This window comes from Amphiura filiformis, chromosome 2 (assembly GCF_039555335.1).
Source record: "Amphiura filiformis chromosome 2, Afil_fr2py, whole genome shotgun sequence".
NCBI lineage: Eukaryota > Metazoa > Echinodermata > Ophiuroidea > Amphilepidida > Amphiuridae > Amphiura > Amphiura filiformis.
This window is the reverse complement of record NC_092629.1, coordinates 38,717,674-38,726,338: the sequence shown is the minus strand read 5'-3', so window position 1 is coordinate 38,726,338 and position 8,665 is coordinate 38,717,674. Positions and strand designations below refer to the sequence as shown.

Here is an 8,665-nt window from a genome sequence, read left to right as displayed (position 1 = left end):
TCTCTATTTAAAAAAACTAAAAAAAACCTTCCTAGATATTTTTATCTAGTTTTTAAAAATGAAAAAAAAATGGACCAAAAATCTGTTTTTTTATTTTTTTTTATTTTCTCCAACACTGAGAATTTTAACCAAATTTAGCCTCACAGATGGATTCATCAAGTCATTTCCATTCTAAATATGTATACTTTTATATACTTTAGAACAACAATTTATAAGTTATGAGGCCCAAAAGTTTCTATAATTCCAGGGTTAAGACCACCCTCAAAGAGTGTCTTCTTCAATCACAACATTATACCTTATATGTTAGAAAGTTAATTATCAAGCACGAATCACATTGTTTTATTTGAAACAAACCCATATTGCCCATAAAAACGAATTAATACAGCCGCTCCTCAACATGTGATATTCAAAATTCCCGGGCGCCAAAATTGTCCAGTGCGGGATTTTTGAATATAGCGTGTTTATGGCCGGCTGTTTTGTTCCTTTTTATGGTCAAAATGAGTTCGTTTTAAATAAAACCATGTGATTCCTGCTTGATAATTATTTTTCTAACATAAGGCATAATGTTGTGATTGCCGGAGGCACCCTTTAACCTGGGCGTTATTATATTGTTAGATCTCTGTGAAAGCATGTTTTCTCTTTGATTGTTGTGATATGATGAAAAGCCTATTCAGCTTTTAAATGATTTTGACCGCCATTTTAAAAATGCAATTTTCTAAAGTAGCTGTGAAATCATGACAAATGCTGCCTGACTACTGGGTTTATGGCAAAAAAATTGACTTGGGAATGAGAGGTATTCCTGCATCTGCAGACTGGTCTCTTGCACTTCAATCAGATGATCGCAGACTCGGCGGGCGGCTGCCCTCAGTCGGTCAACGTTCAATTGAGTTATCTTCGACACATAGTGCTCCTGGGCACTAACCCTAACATACAGCTAGAAAGGTTATGGTGCTCCTGGAGCGCTGTCTGTTGACAAGAATTCAATTTTGTTGAAGTTGGCAGACGACGAAGGAGTCAGTCCATAGGAAATGATTCATAATGTTTTTTTTTTTGGGGGGGTCTCAAGGATTTTCTGGGTACTCCTGCTAGATCCGAGGTTCCTGGAGGTAACCCCTATACCGAGACAAGTTTTAGATAAATAAAAATATTGTAGTAGGGCCAGATTTAAGAACATACTCCTAAACAGGACTAGTTTTCGCGGGATCGAGTTACGGTGAAAGTACTCCTGTAAGACCGAGTGCATATATACGACAATTATTGTACCAAATGACTTTTGAAAGACAAAAAGTCACATTTTGTTATATTTTTTAAGCAACATTTCCAAAAAACCAACATGATACTTGGGCATGGAATCAGAAAATTTGATACCCCTTTGGAGACTAAGAAGACGTGAATTTGATATCAGTATGCTTCGACTACTATTTATAAATACGTATTTATAAATACGCACATGACCACCTCCACGATGCCATAACAGCTTGTCGACAGTAAAGCCCCCAGCAAATTTGATACCCCTTTGGAGACTTAGAAGACGTGAATTTGATATCAGTATGCTTCGACTACTATTTATAAATACGTATTTATAAATACGCACATGACCACCTCCGCGATGCCATAACAGCTTGTCGACAGTAAAGCCCCCAGCATACTTTCCTGCCGCTGCGGCAAGCGGCAGGGCGTTTCAACCAATGACAAGCCTTGATTGTGTCCGTTTGTGTACAATGCGCGTGCACCACGCCGCTCAGCGGCAAGCGGCAGGGTAGTATGAAACCAGCATAAGTCTCGAAGTGAGCTTCTTCATAGCTGGTGGTCTTCTTATTTGAATGCAAAGGCGGTAAGCAACGGGAGACTGTGCAGCAAAATTGTTTATTTTGTTAAACTTTGTGATAATATTGCAAACGTTTCCGTAGATAAATATTTTTTCCGTCGGAAAATACTTTCAAAATGTTGTTTTTGATGACAGAGTACAAATTTGAAATCCCCACATAATTTTGCTATTCAATTAATACTATTTTGATGATATTTATCTAAAGAGTTCCTATCCTTTTCTGTATAGTGGTCAATGGCATGAGAATTTGGTCACGCTTGCTGGTCTTGGTATGTCGTGCCCATGGGTCACGTGCGTATTTATAAATATATATTTATAAATATAGTCTAAGGTAGCGAGATTAGAAGAGGATATACAGTGAATTTGATATCCCTTGTGGGAGTCTCGAGACTAGTGCTAGTCTCACTTTTTTCGGATCCGCAAGGGTACCAAGCTAAAATTCAAGCACACGAAGTGGTAACTTCGTACAAAGTAAAATGAGACAATTATAAATGACCATGACAAATACAAACGGTGATGCAAGTGCGACTTATTTATTTCTACTATTTAATTGAAATCGTGCAATAAATACCGTAAAACCTCGTTTGCAAGCATATAGAGTGCTTTTGATGAAAGCTAGATTAATCCAGGCGCCATCCATCGACAAACTTATAAGATTGAGGAGTTTGAGCAACCAAATTACCGATACAAGCATAATGACACTGTTGCAAGATGGTATTGGCATATTTACGGATGTTTCGTTTTAATTAAGCTTTCATCAAAAACACTTCATATGCTTGTAGACGAGGTTTTATGGTATTCTCTAGTCATACATATATAGTATAGTATCTACAGCATGTATTATAGTCTATTCAGTAGAAGATGGAACATGACCCACGGTTCTATTGTCACATCAATTACTGTCCTCCCGAGGCACAAAGATGCTGCAAATGTCACAGAAAAGTGCTGGATGGAAAAGTACTTGATACAACACAATGCGCCGTCATCGGTTGCTCCTGTCAGTCCAATTTTTGACCTCCAGTGTCGACATCGCCATTCTAGCCACTATTGGACAGTTCACGCGAGTGTGATAATAATAATGTTAAGCAACTCCACGAAGTATTCCATGTGATCAATAGATTGAAAATGGATTTACCATCATTGTAAATTGCTTTTAGTGTCCATTTGCGTATAACATCATTTCATATTGACCTTAAAACACATGACATATGTTCCTATGATATATTCGTATTACGCGGGCTTTGGATGTCAACGTTTTCCCCGTGATGCATTGCGTATTTTCGCCCTTGTGATGATGGTAATTGTGATGATGGTAGCTGAAAAACTGAAATGATATAGTTATACCCGCATGCGAACATTCACTCATTTGTCATGGACGATATATTGCCATCCTATGGTTTCTTCTCCTTATACCTGCATGCAGAGCATGCAGGGTATCTTCCCATCCTGTGGTTTCTTCTCCTCCATCTCCTCCTTCTCCATCAAACACATCATTCTGTCAAGGCTAGCGCTAAAACTACAACGGCCCCAGGGCCCATATGTGGTACACTTATGGGCCCTACCCCGTTGTTGATATGCCTTTTGCCCATCTCGGCCCCAGAGGTCAAAGGTCACAGGCCCCAGGGGCCCAATGTATATACACAAACCATGCCGTTTCTCATCAGATGAAGCAGCCTCAGGGCCGTGAGTTAGTACACTGATAGCCCCAGGGGTACTCTATAAATACAAGTATACATGAGCCCCATATGTTATATATTATGGGCCCCATGGCCCCAAATGTTAAAAATAATTGGCAACAGATTGACAAGGCTAGCTCTAAAGCTAGAAGGGCAATAGAGCTCATATGTGGCACATGTATAAGTCCTAAATTGTAGATGTGCCTTTTGCCCATGTTGGCCCTATATGTTCAAGGCTAGGGGCCCCAAAGGCCCAAATGTTTAAAAAAGGGCCGGCCGTTTCTCAGCAAATAAAGTAGCTACAGGGTTCAGATTTAGTACACTAATAGGTCTTAAGCATTATATCGTTATATGTATATATGAGCCACATGTGTCACACAACATGAGCCCCAGGGCCCCAAACGCTTAAAAACAAGGGCCGGCCATTACTCAGTAAATAAAACAGCTTTAGGGCTCGGAGTTTGTACACAGATTGCACCTGAGAATTACATTCTTATATGTACATATGAGCCCCATATATCACATAATATGGGCCCCAGTGCCCCCAAACGCCAAAACATAGGGCCGGCCATTACTCAGTAAATAAAGCAGCTACAGTGCCCAGTACAGCTTGAGTCGCCTGATAGCACTAGAGAATTATACTTCAACATGTGTACATGGACCTCATAAGTAAAATATAATGGGCCCCAGTGTCCCAAATGTTAAAACAAAGGGCCGGCCGTTTCTCATCAAATAAAGCAGCTTCCGGGTTCAGAATTTGTACACAGATAGCACCTGAGAATTATATTGTTACTAACACCCACACACCCCACCACACACACATAGGACTAAACAGACAGATCCGTATTATAATATAATAATTGGAAATACCAGCGTGAAGCGTTAAAGCTGTTCCAGTTAAATTACATATCCATTGGCTGTTCCATTTAATTTACATACTCCTTCTGAAATGGCCCCAAAATAGGTCGTTCCGTTTAATTTACATACTCCCTCTGAAATGGCTGTTCCATTTAATTTACATACTCCCTCTGGAATAGTTTTCCCCTCATCATATTTCATAGCCTCACTGTGAGTAAGAGAGACTGACAACGGCAACCTATGGAGATCGAGTAAGAGAGACGCCTCCTCTGGGAGGGGACTTTTTACAATTTCTTTATTTTAAGTGCTACGAGAGTGCAACCTACATTAAATTAAAGCTTGTGACTTGGACTTTCACTCTTTACACATTTTCTGCCCAATTGGGCCCAATATTTTAAGTCCTCAGAAGGCTTTGGGTACACCGATATTAAACATGCGGGTATAGCCGTATTTGTGTACAAATATAAGGCCTTCTGTACTCTATAGAGTGGCTAGTGTGAAACAAGGTTACTATATATAACTATGGCTATAAGCTAAGGCGACACCAAGTGTCTTAGTGCAAATAGGTGCAAAACAATGTGACAAACCATACCATTAATGATAGGTTTTATTACCTTGCGCTACTTTGGGTTAACCTAAAGTAATTTTTCAAACGTTGCGTTCCATCTTATAGTGAACAGTCTGTAATAGTACATGACCCGATTTAATTATAAGAAGTTTTCATCTTGATTGAATAACCTTGACCCCATTTGAAGTTTTACGCCGGTATTTCAATTTTTATATAAGAGCTAAAACCATGATGTTTGAGCCCCACAGTATACTATGTTACATAAAATCATGCATGGAAGAAGTGTCTCTTACTTCTATGGAAAAATCAATATTCAAGTTTGGCTACAATACGGGATTGAATGGGGAAAATTTTCATAAAATCACGATTAACTCGAAAAGTGGCCCAGCAATGAATTTTTGTTAAATTTATTTTTTGAACACGCAATAGGTGATTCTTAACTTTAAAAAACAAGCTTCTTTAACAAGTGGAGATTTGTTACATTAAAATCCTATGATCATAAGATTAGGTAATTAAAATAATCGAAATCAGACAAAACAGGAGAGCTACGTGGGCCTTGCATGCTACGCATTTAATGAAATTCCATTAAAATATTCAATAAATGGAGTCAAAGGTCAAATTTCATTCCATACTAGTATTTTGTTAATGTAATTTGTTATTGTTACAATGGATTACTAAGGTTTTTTTGCGGTGGGGCATTCCGGAGCATTACAATAGATTTCTATTTATATCAATTTGCGGTTAGACACGCGGTGGGAATTCCGTGGGAGCTTATGCCCCGGCTTGTACCTAAACGGCTGCTGGGGAACGGTCTCTTCACTGTATCCTTGAAAATAATCATCTTCTCGCCGTTGTAGAAGCGTAAAATATTGATTAGTGCAAAAAGTACAACAGTAATCGGGTATTTTATCATGTGCTTTTACTATTTTAATGGGTTGCTTTAGCGGGGCGGGGGTGGTCACCTCCTCTATCCGCCCTACTAAAATCACATCCTCTATATCCATATCATAAATCATGTCCTGGCATTCCGTTTTCCAGTCAACACCACAAAACGATATCATGCATCCTTCATAACCTTCCCTATACAATAAATCCATGGATTCTTCCTCTATGCCTGATAATGTTTGTAGTATCAATGAGTCAATGTCATCAGTGGGTATCTCGACAATGTAAGCCGAATCCATGTTGAGCGACACGACCAACATCAAAGCGACGACCGCGACGTGCTGGCGATTCATGGTTGGATTGATCCACTGAATTATATTCTGTAAATACGTGAGTAAAACAATAGAAGACTTAAAGCTGTACGTTGTTTACCTTATTATTTCAATTAATTAAGGCACAATATCTTTTTGGTCCTATAGCGCTATCGGTGCCCGAAGAGGTACCGATGGTCCTTTTTTTTTATCGTACCCTGAACATTTGTACAGTGCATTTGTTTTTTATTTAAAATAATGAAAACGATAACACTATGCAACTGTTAATTGTTATGCTTGATACAATTTATCATATATCCAGGGAGTCATGTTAAGATTCATCGGTACCTAACCGGGCACCGATAGTTGTATAGGACCAAATTGGATGTTGTGCCTAAATCAATTGTTTTTGTTATTATAGGGATTTCATTTTCTTCGGAGGGGGGGGGGTCATGAATATGTCGGTAACCGGAGAGTCATTTTTTATGACCCTCCTATCGCAGGCCCCATAATCCATAATCATATTTTTACGACCCCCCCGCTCCCCCTTCCGCCCACACAGACTCAATCCATTGTTGTCTCGGTCCCAGCCGGTTTGTGTTCCTCCGTCTCTAAACAAAGTGACGAAGGAGCACAAATCGGCTGGGACCGAGTCTAAATCCATTGCAACTAAGGCGTGATGCGTGTAAAAAACTTTGATTGTAAACATGGTAAAGCGTTAAGGGTGCGAGTGCACGGACATTTTGATTGAAAGTGTAAAGAAGTCAAGTCCTTAAATGGAACACGTTTTGAATTTGATATGACATATTTCAGGTAAGTGCACTAGCGCGCAATGCAAACCTACGCCTTTAATTTCTTAATATGTTACTTATAAATAATTACAAAATCTGGCTTTATTACACGCAGGAAATTATTTTTGCTACTTAGTAATTAGTTTTGAGATTAAAACATGAAATATTTATCACTTTTTTAGTTTTTGTTAAAAGCTGTTTTTCCCAAGTGGAAATACCATGGTGTTTCCACCTGCGGCAAGAACCTGCGAACCATGCATTTCTCCTATGCTTAAGCAATTAAATATACGTCACATATACGTCAATTTGAAAATATCAGTTATTAATATAAATTTACAATAACATGCTATTTTGGTCTATAGCCGTTTGGTCTAATACCATTTGGTCTAATTCCCGTTTCGTCTATATTCACTTGGTCAACACCAGAAAGGCTAAGCCATTTACTCTATAATAATCATATAGTCTAATATCCATTTAGTCTAATATTGTTTGGTCTAATATCCAGTATGTCTACTAACCATATAGTATAATAACCATTTGGTCTAATATTTTTAATAACCATTTGGTCTAATAACCGTTAGGTCCAATCCTCCTATGGTCTAATAACCAGTTAGTCTAATACCATTTCGTCTATTTGCCAATTCGTTTAAAAAAATGCCACTTCGTCTACGACTGGTTTACGGGCTGAAAATACATGCAATGAGGCGAGCATGTGTAAATGAGATGAGCACATGTAAACAAACATACTACATGTGTTACGAGTCGTACTTGACTCAAGGCCAAAATCACCTTTTACCCAAATTCACACGAATGCACAACACAAATACACTGTTTGATTAAGCTAATAAAATCTAAGTCTTTAATTGAAAGCCAGTTATGATTGGTACAATATATGACAACAAATGCACATACATAATAATCAAATATAATCACTCTTTAACTATTTAGTACTTAGCCAGCATTCTTCTTCTTGGTGATTATAAAGTTCTTGCAATGTTCTGGACGACAGATGTAATATATCCTAATTCACTTGTCCTGCGAAAATCAGCGAAGTCCTTTGTACACTTGCATTGATAAATCCTTGCGTATAAAATCCTTATACGAAAATGGTGTTCTCCAAACACGTTTATAACTCCTTGCGCAGTTCTCCTATACTAAACTCTGCGCTGTTCTCCTATGCTAAACTCCTTGCGCAGTTCTCCAAATTTAACTCCTTGCGCTGCTTTCTCCAAACTTGGTGCTATTTCCACCTTTCACACAATATCTTCAGGAAGCAGGACTGCGATGCAGTTGTCCCCACTTATTTTGACAGTTGTGTTGCTCCTTTAACCAGACTTCAGCAAATCGGCAGAAGAATATATATTCCTTTCTTGGAAGAATAACGTTCTTTGACGTATTCTAGATCTTCTCCGACAACACTGGTAAATAGTAGTACTTTGACTACATAAAATATTTCTGGTTTGCAATTTCCTTTCTTTGAAGGAATTGGACTGTAAGCATATTAGCTAGCTAGCCCAGATCAACACTATAAACTGTGAAGAAATATGTTTACCTTTTCTTATATACCAAGCAGTTGGAAATCCCCAAATATTAATAGCCAAATGTGACAGTGGGAATTCCCAAGCCTTATAACATTAACCTTTCTCATTACATCACTTCCTGAGGGGAAATCCCATTACATCACTTCCTGAGGGGAAATCCCATTACATCATTTTCAGGGGGTCTCCAAATATTCCAAATTAGATATG

At 38.4% G+C, this 8,665-nt stretch overlaps 1 long non-coding RNA gene across 1 annotated transcript in view; it reads right to left on the bottom strand.

Annotated features, from left to right (window-relative positions):
* Positions 1–2,348: 2,348 nt before the first annotated feature.
* LOC140146190 (uncharacterized) overlaps positions 2,349–8,665 on the bottom strand; it is a 30,153-nt gene continuing 23,836 nt past the window's right edge. The window contains exon 2 of the long non-coding RNA XR_011858203.1: positions 2,349–6,195. This is a non-coding gene — a long non-coding RNA (uncharacterized lncRNA). The remainder of the gene's footprint in view (positions 6,196–8,665) is intronic.